Here is a 16645-nt window from a genome sequence, read left to right as displayed (position 1 = left end):
CCTGCAACCTATGCTGTTCTGCCTCCAGCCCCTAATCCCCAAGGCTTCTGGTTCAGTACAGGGTTCCTGCAACCTATGCTGTTCTGAATCCAGACACTCCCCCCAGGCTTCTGGTATGTACAGGTTCCTGCAACATATGCTTTTCTGCCTCCATCCCATCACTGCTCATGCTTCTGGTTCACTACAAGGGTCCTGCAACCTATGCTGTTCTTCCTCCCGCCCCTTGCCCCCCAGGTTTCTGGTTCACTATAAGGTTCTTGCAACCTATGCTGTTTGCCTCCAGCAACTCACCGCCCCCCCCCCTCACCAGGATTCTGGTTCATTACAAGATTCCTGCAACCCATGCTGTTCTGTCTCCAGCTCTTCACCGCCAGGTTTCTGGTTCAGTAGAAGGTTCCTGCAACCAATGCTGTTTTGTGTCCAGACCCTCACTCCCCAGGCTTCTGGTTCAATGCAGAGTTCCTGCAACCTATGCTGTACTGCCTCCTTCCCTCACACAAAGGCGTCTGGTTCAGTACAAGGTTCCTGCAACCTATGCTGTTCTGCCTCCAGCCCCTCAGCCCCCAGGCTTCTGGTTCAATACAAGGTTCTTGCAACCTATGCTGTTCTGCCTCCAGCCCCTCAGCCCCCCAGGCTTCTGGTTCACTACAAGGTTCCTGCATCCAATGCTGTTCTGCCTCCAGCCCCTCGCCCCCAGGCTTCTGGTTCAGTACAATACTTCTGCAACCTATGATGCTCTGTCTGCCGCCTCTCACCCCCCAGGCCTCTGGTTGACTACAGGGTTCCTGCAACCTATGCTGTTTTGTCTCCTTCCCTCACACACAGGCGTCTGGTTCAGTACAAGGTTCCTGCAACCTATGCTGTACTGCCTCCAGCCCCTCACCCCCAGGCTTCTGGTTCAGGACAATGTTCCTGCAACCTATGCTGTTCTGCCTCCAGCACCTCACCCCCAGGCTTCTGGTTCAGTGCAGGTTTCCTGCAACCTATGCTGTTCTGCCTCCAGCCCTTCACTCCCAGGCTTCTGGTTCACTACAAGGTTCCTGCAACCTATGCTGTTGCCTCCAGCCCCTCAGCCCCCCAGGCTTCTGTTTCACTTAAAGGTTCCTTCAACCTATGCTGTTCTGTCTCCAGCCCCTCACCCCCCAGGCTTCTTGTTCAGTACAGGGTTCCTGCAACCTATGCTGTTCTGCCTCCAGCCCCTAATCCCCAAGGCTTCTGGTTCAGTACAGGGTTCCTGCAACCTATGCTGTTCTGAATCCAGACACTCCCCCCAGGCTTCTGGTATGTACAAGGTTCCTGCAACATATGCTTTTCTGCCTCCATCCCCTCACTGCTCATGCTTCTGGTTCACTACAAGGGTCCTGCAACCTATGCTGTTCTTCCTCCCGCCCCTTGCCCCCCAGGTTTCTGGTTCACTATAAGGTTCTTGCAACCTATGCTGTTTTCCTCCAGCAACTCACCCCCCCCCTCACCAGGATTCTGGTTCATTACAAGATTCCTGCAACCCATGCTGTTCTGTCTCCAGCTCTTCACCGCCAGGTTTCTGGTTCAGTAGAAGGTTCCTGCAACCAATGCTGTTTTGTGTCCAGACCCTCACTCCCCAGGCTTCTGGTTCAATGCAGAGTTCCTGCAACCTATGCTGTACTGCCTCCTTCCCTCACACAAAGGCGTCTGGTTCAGTACAAGGTTCCTGCAACCTATGCTGTTCTGCCTCCAGCCCCTCAGCCCCCAGGCTTCTGGTTCAATACAAGGTTCTTGCAACCTATGCTGTTCTGCCTCCAGCCCCTCAGCCCCCCAGGCTTCTGGTTCACTACAAGGTTCCTGCATCCAATGCTGTTCTGCCTCCAGCCCCTCGCCCCCAGGCTTCTGGTTCAGTACAATACTTCTGCAACCTATGATGCTCTGTCTGCAGCCTCTCACCCCCCAGGCCTCTGGTTGACTACAGGGTTCCTGCAACCTATGCTGTTTTGTCTCCTTCCCTCACACACAGGCGTCTGGTTCAGTACAAGGTTCCTGCAACCTATGCTGTACTGCCTCCAGCCCCTCACCCCCAGGCTTCTGGTTCAGGACAAGGTTCCTGCAACCTATGCTGTTCTGCCTCCAGCACCTCACCCCCAGGCTTCTGGTTCAGTGCAGGTTTCCTGCAACCTATGCTGTTCTGCCTCCAGCCCTTCACTCCCAGGCTTCTGGTTCACTACAAGGTTCCTGCAACCTATGATGTTGCCTCCAGCCCCTCAGCCCCCCAGGCTTCTGGTTCACTTAAAGGTTCCTTCAACCTATGCTGTTCTGCCTCTAGCCCCTCAACCCCCCAGGCGTGTGGTTCAGTACAGCGTTCCTGCAACCTATGCTGTTCTGTCTCCAGCCCCTCACCCCCAGGCTTCTGGTTCAGTACAGGTTTCCTGCAACCTATGCTGTACTTCCTCCAGCCTCTCACCCCCTAGGCTTCTGGGTCACTACATGGGTTCCTGCATCCTATGCTGTTCTGCCTGCAGCCCTCACCATTGTGCTGTACTGTCCCCAGCCTCTCATCCCTCAGGCATCTGGTTCACTACAAGGTTTGTGCATCCTATGCTTTTCTGTCTCCAGCCCTTCATCCCCAGGCTTCTGGTTCAGTACAGGGTTCCTGCAACCTATGCTGTTCTGCCTCCAGACCCTCAGCCCTGTGCTGTTCTGCCTCCATTCCCTCACCCCACAGGCTGCTGGTTCAGAACATGGTTCCTGTAACCTATGCTGTTCTGCCTCCAGCCCCTCAGCCCACCAGGGTTCTGGTTAACTACAAGGTTCCTGCAACCTACACTGTTCTGCCTCCAGTCCCTCGCCATCAGGCATCTGGTTCAGTACAAGACGTCTGCAACATTTGCAGCTCTGTCTCCAGCCCCTCACCCCCAGGCTTCTCGTTCCCTACATGGTTCCTGCAACCTATGCTGTTTTGTCTCCTTCCCTCACCCACAGGCGCCTGGTTCAGAACAAGGTTCCTGCAACCTATGCTGTTATGTCTCCAGCCCCTCAACCCCCAGGCTTCTGGTTTAGTACAAGATTCCTGAAACCTATGCTGTTCTGCCTCCAGCCCCTCACCCCGCAGGCTTCTGGTTCAGTACAAGGTTCCTGCAACCTATGCAGTTCTGCCTCTAGCCCCTCACCCTCAGGCTTCTGGTTCACTACAAGTTTGCTGCAACCTATGCTGTTGCCTCCAGCCCCTCAGTCCCTGAGGCTTCTGGTTCACTACAAGGTTCCTGCAACCTATGCTATTCTGCCTCCAGCCCCTCACCCCCAGGCTTCTGGTTCATGACATAGTTCCTGCAACCTATGCTGTTCTGCCTCCAGCTCCTCTCTCCCAGGCTTCTGGTTCACTACAAAGTTCCTGCAACCTATGCTGTTGCCTCCAGCCCCTCAGCCCCCCAGGATTCTGGTTCACTACAAGGTTCCTGAAACCTATGCTGTTCTGCCTCTAGCCCCTTCTCCCCCCCAAGGCGTGTGATTCAGTACAGGGGTCCTGCAACCTATGCTGTTCTGCCTCCAGCCCCTCACCCTACAGGCTTCTGGTTCAGTACAAGGTTCCTGCAACCTATGCTGTTCTGCCTCCAGCCCCTCACCCCATAGGCTTCTGGTTCAGTACAAGGCTCATGCAACCTATGCTGTTCGGTCTCCAGCCCCTAACCGCTCAGGCATCTGGTTTAGTACAAGCTTCTGGCAACCTATGTTGTTCTTTCTCCAGTCTCTCACTCCCCAGGCTTCTGGTTCAGTACAAGGTTCCTACAACCTATGCTGTTCTGTCTCCAGACCCTCACCCCCAGGCTTCTGGCTCAGTAAAAGGTTCCTGCAGCCTATTTTGTTCTGTCTCCAGCCTCTCACTCCCCAGGCTTCTGCTTCAGTACAAGGTTCCTGCAACCTATGCTGTTCTGTCCCCAGACCCTCACCCGACAGGCTTCTGGCTCAGTAAAAGGTTCCTGCAGCCTATACTGTTCTGCCCCCAGCCCCTGGCCTCCCAAGCATCTGGTTCAGTACAAGGTTCCGGCAACCTATGCTGTTCTGTCTGCAGCCCCTCACCCCCCAGTCTTCTGGTTCAGTACAAGGTTCATGCAACCTATGCTGTTCTGCCTCCAGCCCCTTGCCCCCAGGCTACTGGTTCAGTATAGGGTTCCTGCAACCTATGCTGTTCTTCCTCCAGCCCCTCACCCAGCAGGCTTCTGGTTCACTACAAGGTTCCTGCAAACTATGCTGTCCTGCCTCCAGCCGCACACCACACAGGCTTCTGGTTAACTACAAGGTTCTTGCAACCTATGCTGTTTTCCTCCAGCAACTCAACCCCCCCTTCACCAGGATTCTGGTTCATTACAAGATTCCTGCAACCCATGCTGTTCTGTCTCCAGCTCCTCACCGCCAGGTTTCTGGTTCAGTAGAAGGTTCCTGCAACCAATGCTGTTTTGTGTCCAGAACCTCACTCCCCAGGCTTCTGGTTCAATGCAGAGTTCCTGCAACCTATGCTGTACTGCCTCCTTCCCTCACACAAAGGCGTCTGGTTCAGTACAAGGTTCCTGCAACCTATGCTGTTCTGCCTCCAGCCCCTCAGCCCCCCAGGCTTCTGGTTCACTACAAGGTTCCTGCATCCAATGCTGTTCTGCCTCCAGCCCCTCGCCCCCAGGCTTCTGGTTCAGTACAATACTTCTGCAACCTATGATGCTCTGTCTGCAGCCTCTCACCCCCCAGGCCTCTGGTTGACTACATGGTTCCTGCAACCTATGCTGTTTTGTCTCCTTCCCTCACACACAGGCGTCTGGTTCAGTACAAGGTTCCTGCAACCTATGCTGTTCTGCCTCCAGCCCCTCACCCCACTGGCTTCTGGTTCATGTCAAGGCTCCTGCAACCTATGCTGTACTGCCTCCAGCCCCTCACCCCCAGGCTTCTGGTTCAGGACAAGGTTCCTGCAACCTATGCTGTTCTGCCTCCAGCACCTCACCCCCAGGCTTCTGGTTCAGTGCAGGTTTCCTGCAACCTATGCTGTTTTGCCTCCAGCCCTTCACTCCCAGGCTTCTGGTTCACTACAAGGTTCCTGCAGCCTATGCTGTTGCCTCCAGCCCCTCAGCCCCCCAGGCTTCTGGTTCACTTAAAGGTTCCTTCAACCTATGCTGTTCTGCCTCTAGCCCCTCAACCCCCCAGGCGTGTGGTTCAGTACAGCGTTCCTGCAACCTATGCTGTTCTGTCTCCAGCCCCTCACCCCCAGGCTTCTGGTTCAGTACAGGTTTCTTGCAACCTATGCTGTACTTCCTCCATCCCCTCACCCCCTAGGCTTCTGGTTCACTACATGGGTTCCTGCAACCTATGCTGTTCTGCCTGCAGCCCTCACCATTGTGCTGTACTGTCCCCAGCCTCTCATCCCGCAGGCATCTGGTTCACTACAAGGTTTGTGCATCCTATGCTTTTCTGTCTCCAGCCCCTCACCCCCAGGCTTCTGGTTCAGTACAGGGTTCCTGCAACCTATGCTGTTCTGCCTCCAGACCCTCAGCCCTGTGCTGTTCTGCCTCCATCCCCTCACCCCACAGGCTGCTGGTTCAGAACATGGTTCCTGTAACCTATGCTGTTCTGCCTCCAGCCCCTCAGCCCACCAGGGTTCTGGTTAACTACAAGGTTCCTGCAACCTACACTGTTCTGCCTCCAGCCTCTCGCCATCAGGCATCTGGTTCAGTACAAGACGTCTGCAACATTTGCAGCTCTGTCTCCAGCCCCTCACCCCCAGGCTTCTCGTTCACTACATGGTTCCTGCAACCTATGCGGTTTTGTCTCCTTCCCTCACCCACAGGCGCCTGGTTCAGAACAAGGTTCCTGCAACCTATGCTTTTATGTCTCCAGCCCCTCAACACCCAGGCTTCTGATTTAGTACAAGGTTCCTGAAACCTATGCTGTTATGACTCCAGCCCCTCACCCCGCAGGCTTCTGGTTCAGTACAAGGTTCCTGCAACCTATGCTGTTCTGCCTCCAGACCCTCAGCCCTGTGCTGTTCTGCCTCCATCCCCTCACCCCACAGGCTGCTGGTTCAGAACATGGTTCCTGTAACCTATGCTGTTTTGCCTCCAGCCCCTCAGCCCACCAGGGTTCTGGTTAACTACAAGGTTCCTGCAACCTACACTGTTCTGCCTCCAGCCTCTCGCCATCAGGCATCTGGTTCAGTACAAGACGTCTGCAACATTTGCAGCTCTGTCTCCAGCCCCTCACCCCCAGGCTTCTCGTTCACTACATGGTTCCTGCAACCTATGCGGTTTTGTCTCCTTCCCTCACCCACAGGCGCCTGGTTCAGAACAAGGTTCCTGCAACCTATGCTTTTATGTCTCCAGCCCCTCAACACCCAGGCTTCTGATTTAGTACAAGGTTCCTGAAACCTATGCTGTTCTGACTCCAGCCCCTCACCCCGCAGGCTTCTGGTTCAGTACAAGGTTCCTGCAACCTATGCAGTTCTGCCTCTAGCCCCTCACCCTCAGGCTTCTGGTTCACTACAAGTTTGCTGCAACCTATGCTGTTGCCTCCAGCCCCTCAGTCCCTGAGGCTTCTGGTTCACTACAAGGTTCCTGCAACCTATGCTATTCTGCCTCCAGCCCCTCACTCCCAGGCTTCTGGTTCATGACATAGTTCCTGCAACCTATGCTGTTCTGCCTCCAGCTCCTCGCTCCCAGGCTTCTGGTTCACTACAAAGTTCCTGCAACCTATGCTGTTGCCTCCAGCCCCTCAGCCCCCCAGGATTCTGGTTCACTACAAGGTTCCTGTAACCTATGCTGTTCTGCCTCTAGCCCCTTCTCCCCCCCAAGGCGTGTGATTCAGTACAGGGGTCCTGCAACCTATGCTGTTCTGCCTCCAGCCCCTCACCCCACAGGCTTCTGGTTCAGTACAAGGTTCCTGCAACCTATGCTGTTCTGCCTCCAGCCCCTCACCCCATAGGCTTCTGGTTCAGTACAAGGCTCCTGCAACCTATGCTGTTCGGTCTCCAGCCCCTAACCGCTCAGGCGTCTGGTTTAGTACAAGCTTCCGGCAACCTATGTTATTCTTTCTCCAGTCTCTCACTCCCCAGGCTTCTGGTTCAGTACAAGGTTCCTGCAACCTATGCTGTTCTGTCTCCAGACCCTCACCCCCCAGGCTTCTGGCTCAGTAAAAGGTTCCTGCAGCCTATTTTGTTCTGTCTCCAGCCTCTCACTCCCAAGGCTTCTGCTTCAGTACAAGGTTCCTGCAACCTATGCTGTTCTGTCCCCAGACCCTCACCCCACAGGCTTCTGGCTCAGTAAAAGGTTCCTGCAGCCTATACTGTTCTGCCCCCAGCCCCTGGCCTCCCAAGCATCTGGTTCAGTACAAGGTTCCGGCAACCTATGCTGTTCTGTCTGCAGCCCCTCACCCCCCAGTCTTCTGGTTCAGTACAAGGTTCATGCAACCTATGCTGTTCTGCCTCCAGCACCTTGCCCCCAGGCTACTGGTTCAGTATAGGGTTCCTGCAACCTATGCTGTTCTTCCTCCAGCCCCTCACCCCGCAGGCTTCTGGTTCACTACAAGGTTCCTGCAAACTATGCTGTCCTGCCTCCAGCCGCACACCACACTGGCTTCTGGTACACTACAAGGTTCATGCAACCTATGCTGTCCTGCCTCCAGCCCCTCACCCCACAGGCTTCTGGTTCACTACAAGGCTCCTGCAACCTATGCTGTTCTGTCTCCAGCCCCTCACCTCCCAGGCTTCTTGTTCAGTACAGGGTTCCTGCATCCTATGCTGTTGTGCCTCCAGCCACTAATCCCCAAGGCTTATGGGTCAGTACAGGGTTCCTGCAACCTATGCTGTTCTGAATCCAGACACTCCCCCCAGGCTTCTATTCAAGTACAAAGTTCCTGCAACATATGCTGTTCTGCCTCCATCCCCTCACTGCTCATGCTTCTGGTTCAGTACAAGATTCCTGCAACCTATGCTGTTCTGTCTCCAGCTGTTCACCGCCAGGTTTCTAGTTCAGTAGAAGGTTCCTGCAACCAATGCTGTTTTGTGTCCAGCCCCTCACTCCCCAGGCTTCTGGTTCACTGCAGAATTCCTGCAACCTATGCTGTTCTGTCTCCTTCCCTCACACAAAGTTGTCAGGTTCATGACATAGTTCCTGCAACCTATGCTGTTCTGCCTCCAGCTCCTCGCTCCCAGGCTTCTGGTTCACTACAAAGTTCCTGCAACCTATGCTGTTGCCTCCAGCCCCTCAACCCCCCAGGATTCTGGTTCACTACAAGGTTCCTGCAACCTATGCTGTTCTGCCTCTAGCCCCTTCTCCCCCCCAAGGCAGTTATTCAGTACAGGGGTCCTGCAACCTATGCTGTTCTGCCTCCAGCCCCTCACCGCACAGGCTTCTGGTTCAGTACAAGGTTCCTGCAACCTATGCTGTTCTGCCTCCAGCCCCTCACCCCATAGGCTTCTGGTTCAGTACAAGGCTCCTGCAACCTATGCTGTTCGGTCTCCAGCCCCTAACCGCTCAGGCGTCTGGTTTAGTACAAGCTTCCGGCAACCTATGTTGTTCTGTCTCCAGTCTCTCACTCCCCAGGCTTCTGGTTCAGTACAAGGTTCCTGCAACCTATGCTGTTCTGTCTCCAGACCCTCACCCCCCAGGCTTCTGGCTCAGTAAAAGGTTCCTGCAGCCTATTTTGTTCTGTCTCCAGCCTCCCACTCCCCAGGCTTCTGCTTCAGTACAAGGTTCCTGCAACCTATGCTGTTCTGTCCCCAGACCCTCACCCCACAGGCTTCTGGCTCAGTAAAAGGTTCCTGCAGCCTATACTGTTCTGCCCCAGCCCCTGGCCTCCCAAGCTTCTGGTTCAGTACAAGGTTCCGGCAACCTATGCTGTTCTGTCTGCAGCACCTCACCCGCCAGTCTTCTGGTTCAGTACAAGGTTCATGCAACCTATGCTGTTCTGCCTCCAGCCCCTTGCCCCCAGGCTACTGGTTCAGTATAGGGTTCCTGCAACCTATGCTGTTCTTCCTCCAGCCCCTCACCCCGCAGGCTTCTGGTTCACTACAAGGTTCCTGCAAACTATGCTGTCCTGCCTCCAGCCGCTCACCACACAGGCTTCTGGTTCACTACAAGGCTCCTGCAACCTATGCTGTTCTGTCTCCAGCCCCTCACCTCCCAGGCTTCTTGTTCAGTAAAGGGTTCCTGCATCCTATGCTGTTCTGAATCCAGACACTCCCCCCAGGCTTCTATTCAAGTACAAAGTTCCTGCAACATATGATGTTCTGCCTCCATCCCCTCACTGCTCATGCTTCTGGTTCAGTACAAGATTCCTGCAACCTATGCTGTTCTGTCTCCAGCTCTTCACCGCCAGGTTTCTGGTTCAGTAGAAGGTTCCTGCAACCAATGCTGTTTTGTGTCCAGCCCCTCACTCCCCAGGCTTCTGGTTCACTGCAGAATTCCTGCAACCTATGCTGTTCTGTCTCCTTCCCTCACACAAAGGTGTCTGGTTCAGTACAAGGTTCCTGCAACCTATGCTGTTCTGCCTCCAGCCCCTCAGCCCCCAGGCTTCTGGTTCAATACAAGGTTCCTGCAACCTATGCTGTTCTGCCTCCAGCCCCTCAGCCCCCCAGACTGCTGATTCACTACAAGGTTCCTGGAACCAATGCTGTTCTGTCTCCAGCCCCTCGCCCGCAGGCTTCTGGTTCAGTACAATACGTTTGCAACCTATGCTGCTCTGTCTCCAGCCCCTCACCCCCCCCCCCCAGGCCTCTGGTTGACTACAGGGTTCCTGCAACCTATGCTGTTTTGTCTCCTTCCCTCACACACAGAGGCGTTTGGTTCAGTTCAAAGTTCCTGCAACCTATGCTGTTATGTCTCCAGCACCTCACCCCCCAGGCTTCTGGTTCAGGACAAGGTTCCTGCAACCTATGCTGTTCTGCCTCCAGCCCCTCACTGCTCATGCTTCTGGTTCAGTACAAGATTCCTGCAACCTATGCTGTTCTGTCTCCAGCTCTTCACAGCAAGGTTTCTGGTTCAGTAGAAGGTTCCTGCAACCAATGCTGTTTTGTGTCCAGCCCCTCACTCCCCAGGCTTCTGGTTCACTGCAGAATTCCTGCAACCTATGCTGTTCTGTCTCCTTCCCTCACACAAAGGTGTCTGGTTCAGTACAAGGTTCCTGCAACCTATGCTGTTCTGCCTCCAGCCCCTCAGCCCCCAGGCTTCTGGTTCAATACAAGGTTCCTGCAACCTATGCTGTTCTGCCTCCAGCCCCTCAGCCCCCCAGACTGCTGATTCACTACAAGGTTCCTGGAACCAATGCTGTTCTGTCTCCAGCCCCGCGCCCGCAGGCTTCTGGTTCAGTACAATACGTTTGCAACCTATGCTGCTCTGTCTCCAGCCCCTCAACCCCCCCCAGGCCTCTGGTTGACTACAGGGTTCCTGCAACCTATGCTGTTTTGTCTCCTTCCCTCACACACAGAGGCGTTTGGTTCAGTTCAAAGTTCCTGCAACCTATGCTGTTATGTCTCCAGCACCTCACCCCCCAGGCTTCTGGTTCAGGACAAGGTTCCTGCAACCTATGCTGTTCTGCCTCCAGCCCCTCACCCCACTGGCTTCTGGTTCAGTACAAGGTTCCTGCAACCTATGCAGTTCTGCCTCCAGCCCCTCACCCCCAGGTTTCCGGTTCACTACAAGTTTCCTGCAACCTATGCTGTTGCCTCCAGCCCCTCAGTCCCTGAGGCTTCTGGTTCACTACAAGGTTCCTGCAACCTATTCTGTTCTGCCTCCAGCCCCTCACCCCCAGGCTTCTGGTTCAGTACATAGTTCCTGCAACCTATGCTGTTCTGCCTCCAGCTCCTCACCCCCAGGCTTCTGGTTCAGTGCAGGGTTCCTGCAACCTATGCTGTTCTGCCTCTAGCCCCTCACTCCCAGGCCTCTGGTTCACTACAAGGTTCCTGCAACCTATGCTGTTGCCTCCAGCCTCTCAGCCCCCAGGCTCCTGGTTCAGTTCAGGGTTCCTGCAACCTATGCTGTGCTGCCTCCAGCCTCTCACCCCCTAGGATTCTGGTTCACTACATAGGTTCCTGCAACCTATGCTGTTCTGCCTGCAGCCCTCACCACTGTGCTGTTCTGTCTCCAGCCCCTCATCCCGCAGGCATCTGGTTCACTACAAGGTTTGTGCACCCTATGCTTTTCTGTCTCCAGCCCCTCACCCCCAGGCTTCTGGTTCAGTACAGGGTTCCTGCAACCTATGCTGTTCTGCCTCCAGACCCTCAGCCCTATGCTGTTCTGCCTCCATCCCTCACCCCCCAGGCTGCTGGTTCAGAACATGGTTCCTGTAACCTAACCTATGCTGTTCTGAATCCAGCTCCTCATCCCTATGTTATTCTGTCTCCTTACCTCACATACAGGCGTCTGGTTCAGTACAAGGTTCCTGTAACCTATGCTGTTCTGCCTCCAGCCCCTCAGCCCGCCAGGCTTCTGGTTCACTACAAGGTTCCTGCAACCTACGCGGTTCTGCCTCCAGCCCCTTGCCATCAGGCTTCTGGTTCAGTACAAGACTTCTGCAACCTTTGCAGCTCTGTCTCCAGCCCCTCACCCCCAGGCTTCTGGTTCACTACATGGTTCCTGCAACCTATGCTGTTTTGTCTCCTTCCCTCACACACAGGCGCCTGGTTCAGAACAAGGTTCCTGCAACCTATGCTGTTATGTCTCCCGCCCCTCACCCCCCAGGCTTCTGGTTCAGTACAAGGTTCCTGCAGCCTATGCTGTTCTGCCTCCAGCCTCTCAACCCCCAGGCTTCTGGTTCAGTACAAGGTTCCTGCAACCTATGCTCTTCTGTCTCCAGCCCGTCACCCCCCAGGCTTCTGGCTCAGTAAAAGGTTCCTGCAGCCTATACTGTTCTGCCCCCAGCCCCTGGCCTCCCAGGCTTCTGGTTCAGTACAAGGCTCCTGAAACCTATTATGTTCTGTCTGCAGCCCCTCACCACCCAGTCTTCTGGTTCAGTACAAGGTTCCTGCAACCTATGCTGTTCTGCCTCCAGCCCCTTGCCCCCCAGGCTGCTGGTTCAGTATAGGGTTCCTGCAACCTATGCTGTTCTTCCTCCAGCCCCTCACCCCGCAGGCTTCTGGTTCACCACAAGGTTTCTGCATCCTATGATATCCTGCCTCCAGCCCCTCACCCTGCAGGCTTCTGGTTCACTACAAGATTCCTGCAACCTATGCTGTCCTGCCTCCAACCCCTCACCCCACAGGCTTCTGGTTCACTACAAGGTTCCTGCAACCTATGCAGTTCTGTCTCCAGCGCCTCACCCCGCAGGCTTCTTGTTCAGTACAGGGTTCCTGCAACCTATGCTGTTCTGCCTCCAGCCCCTAATCCCCAAGGCTTCTGGTTCAGTACAGGGTTCCTGCAACCTAAGCTGTTCTGAATCCAGACACTCCCCCCAGGCTTCTGGTATGTACAAGGTTCCTGCAACATATGCTTTTCTGCCTCCATCCCCTCACTGCTCATGCTTCTGGTTCACTACAAGGGTCCTGCATCCTATGCTGTTCTTCCTCCCGCCCCTTGCCCCCAGGTTTCTGGTTCACTATAAGGTTCTTGCAACCTATGCTGTTTGCATCCAGCAACTCACCCCCCCCCACCAGGATTCTGGTTCAGTACAAGATTCCTGCAACCCATGCTGTTCTGTCTCCAGCTCCTCACCGCCAGGTTTCTGGTTCAGTAGAAAGTTCCTGCAACCAAGGCTGTTTTGTGTCCAGCCCCTCACTCCCCAGGCTTCTGGTTCAATGCAGAGTTCCTGCAACCTATGCTGTACTGCCTCCTTCCCTCACACAAAGGCGTCTGGTTCAGTACAAGGTTCCTGCAACATATGCTGTTCTGCCTCCAGCCCCTCAGCCCCCAGGCTTCTGGTTCAATACAAGGTTCCTGCAACCTATGCTGTTCTGCCCCCAGCCCCTCAGCCCCCCAGGCTTCTGGTTCACTACAAAGTTCCTGCATCCAACGTTGTTCTGCTTCCAGCCCCTCGCCCCCAGGCTTCTGGTTCAGTACAATACTTCTGCAACCTATGATGCTCTGTCTCCAGCCGCTCACCCCCCAGGCCTCTGGTTGACTACAGGGTTCCTGCCACCTATGTTGTTTTGTCTCCTTCCCTCACACACAGGCGTCTGGTTCAGTACAAGGTTCCTGCAACCTATGCTGTTCTGCCTCCAGCCACTCACCCCACTGGCTTCTTGTTCAGTACAAGGTTCCTGCAACCTATGCTGTTCTGCCTCCAGCACCTAACCCCCAGGCTTCTGGTTCAGTGCAGGGTTCCTGCAACCTATGCTGTTGCCTCCAGCCCCTCAGCCCCTCAGGCTTCTGGTTCACTTCAAGGTTCCTGCAACCTATGCTGTTCTGCCTCTAGCCCCTCCAACCCCCAGGCGTGTGGTTCAGTACAGCGTTCCTGCAACCTATGCTGTTCTGTCTCCAGCCCTCAACCCCAGGCTTCTGGTTCAGTACAGGGTTCCTGCAACCTATGCTGTACTGCCTCCCACCCCTCAACCCCTAGGCTTCTGGTTCACTACTTGGGTTCCTGCAACCTATGCTGTTCTGCCTGCAGCCCTCATCATTGTGCTGTACTGTCCCCAGCCTCTCATCCAGCAGGCATCTGGTTCACTACAAGGTTTGTGCATCCTATGCTTTTCTGTCTCCAGCCCCTCACCCCCAGGCTTCTGGTTCAGTACAGGGTTCCGGCAACCTATGCTGTTCTGCCTCCAGACCCTCAGCCCTGTGCTGTTCTGCCTCCATCCCCTCACCCCACAGGCTGCTGGTTCAGAACATGGTTCCTGTAACCTATGCTGTTCTGCCTCCAGCCCCTCAGCCCGCCAGGCTTCTGGTTAACTACAAGGTTCCTGCAACCTACGCTGTTCTGCCTCCAGCCCCTCGCCATCAGGCTTCTGGTTCAGTACAAGACTTCTGCAACATTTGCAGCTCTGTCTCCAGCCCCTCACCCCCAGGCTTCTCGTTCACTACATGGTTACTGCAACCTATGCTGTTTTGTCTCCTTCCCTCACCCACAGGCACCTGGTTCTGAACAAGGTTCCTGCAACCTATGCTTTTATGTCTCCAGCCCTTCACCTCCCAGGCTTCGGTTTCAGTACAAGGTTCCTGAAACCTATGCTGTTCTGCCTCCAGCCCCTCACACAACAGGCTTCTGGTTCAGTACAAGGTTCCTGCAACCTATGCAGTTCTGCCTCCAGCCCCTCACCCTCAGGCTTCTGGTTCACTACAAGTTTGCTGCAACCTGCGCTGTTGCCTCCAGCCCCTCAGTCCCTGAGGCTTCTGGTTCACTACAACCCCCAGGCTTCTAGTTCAGTACATAGTTCCTGCAACCTATGCTGTTCTGACTCCAGCTCCTTGCTCCCAGGACTCTGGTTCCCTGCAAGGTTCCTGCAACCTATGCTGTTGCCTCCAGCCCCTCAGCCCCCCAGGATTCTGGTTCACTACAAGGTTCCTGCAACCTATGCTGTTCTGCCTCTAGCCCCTCATCCCACCTCAGGCATGTGGTTCAGTACAGGGGTCCTGCAACCTATGCTGTTCTGCTTCCAGCCCCTCACCCCACAGGCTTCTGGTTCAGTACAACGTTCCTGCAACCTATGCTGTTCTGCCTCCAGCCCCTCACCGCATAGGCTTATGGTTCAGTACAAGGCTCCTGCAACCTATGCTGTTTGGTCACCAGCCCCTCACTGCTCAGGCATCTGGTTTAGTACAAGCTTCCTAAAACCTATGTTGTTCTGTCTCCAGCCTCTCACTCCCCAGGCTTCTGGTTCAGTACAAGGTTCCTGCAACCTATGCAGTTCTGTCTCCAGCCCCTCACCCCCCAGGCTTCTGGCTCAGTAAAAGGTTCCTGCAGCCTATACTGTTCTGCCCCCAGCCCCTGGCCTCCCAGGCTTCTGGTTCGGTACAAGGTTCCTGCAACCTATGCTGTTCTGTCTGCAGCCCCTCACCCCCCAGTCTTCTGGTTCAGTACAAGGTTCATGCAACCTATGCTGTTCTGCCTCCAGCCCCTTGCCCCCAGGCTACTGGTTCAGTATAGGGTTCCTGCAACCTATGCTGTTCTTCCTCCAGCCCCTCACCCCTCAGGCTTCTGGTTCAATACAAGGTTCCTGCAAAAAATGCTGTCCTGCCTCCAGCCCCTCACCACACAGGCTTCTGGTTCACTACAAGGTTTCTGCAACCTATGCTGTCCTGCCTCCAGCCCCTCACCCCACAGGCTTCTGGTTCACTATAAGGTTCCTGAAACCTATGCTGTTCTGTCTCCAGCCCCTCACCCCCCAGGCTTCTTGTTCAGTACAGGGTTCCTGCATCCTATGCTGTTGTGCCTCCAGCCCCTAATCCCCCAGGCTTCTGGTTCAGTACAAGGTTCCTGCAACATATGCTGTTCTACCTCCATCCCCTCACTGCTCATGCTTCTGGTTCACTACAAGGTTCCTGCAACCTATGCTGTTCTGTCTCCCGCCCCTTGCCCCCCAGGCTTCTGGTTCACTACAAGGTTCTTGGAACCTATGTTGTTCTGCCTCCAGCCACTCACGCCCCCTCCCACCAGGATTCTGGTTCAGTACAAGATTCCTGCAACCTATGCTGTTCTGTCTCCAGCTCCTCACCGCCAGGTTTCTGGTTCAGTAGAATGTTCCTGCAACCAATGCTGTTTTGTGTCCAGCCCCTCACTCCCCAGGCTTCTGGTTTACTGCAGAATTCCTGCATCCTATGCTGTTCTGTCTTCTTCCCTCACACAAAGGTGTCTGGTTCAGTACAAGGTTCCTGCAACCTATGCTGTTCTGCCTCCACCCCCTGAGCCCCCATGCTTCTGGTTCAATACAAGGTTCCTGCAACCTATGCTGTTCTGCCTCCAGCCCCTCAGCCTCCCAGACTTCTGGTTCACTACAAGGTTCCTGCAACCAACGCTGTTCTGTCTCCAGCCCCTCACCCCCAGGCTTCTGGTTCAGTACAATATTTTTGCAACCTATGCTGCTCTGTCTCCAGCCCCTCACCCCCCAGGCTTCTGGTTGACTACAGGGTTCCTGCAACCTATGCTGTTTTGTCTCCTTCCCTCACACACAGGCGTCTGGTTCAGTACAAGGTTCCTGCAACGTATGCTGTTATGTCTCCAGCCCCTCACCCCCCAGGCTTCTGGTTCAGGACAAGCTTACTGCATCCTATGCTGTTCTGCCTCCAGCCACTCACGCCCCCCCCACCAGAATTCTGGTTCAGTACAAGATTCCTGCAACCTATGCTGTTCTGTCTCCAGCTCCTCACCGCCAGGTTTCTGGTTCAGTAGAAGGTTCCTGCAACCAATGCTGTTTTGTGTCCAGCCCCTCACTCCCCAGGCTTCTGGTTCACTGCAGAATTCCTGCATCCTATGCTGTTCTGTCTTCTTCCCTCACACAAAGGTGTCTGGTTCAGTACAAGGTTCCTGCAACCTATGCTGTTCTGCCTCCACCCCCTGAGCCCCCATGCTTCTGGTTCACTACAAGGTTCCTGCAACCAACGCTGTTCTGTCTCCAGCCCCTCACCCCCAGGCTTCTGGTTCAGTACAATACTTTTGCAACCTATGCTGCTCTGTCTCCAGCCCCTCACCCCCAGGCCTCTGGTTGACTACAGGGTTCCTGCAACCTATGCTGTTTTGTCTCCTTCCCTCACACACAGGCGTCTGGTTCAGT

This window comes from Ambystoma mexicanum, chromosome 2q (assembly GCF_040938575.1).
Source record: "Ambystoma mexicanum isolate Mex_15411 chromosome 2q, UKY_AmexF1_1, whole genome shotgun sequence".
NCBI classification, from domain to species: Eukaryota; Metazoa; Chordata; class Amphibia; order Caudata; family Ambystomatidae; genus Ambystoma; species Ambystoma mexicanum.
The sequence above is the reverse complement of the archived record's forward strand: the minus strand, read 5'-3'. Positions refer to the sequence as shown.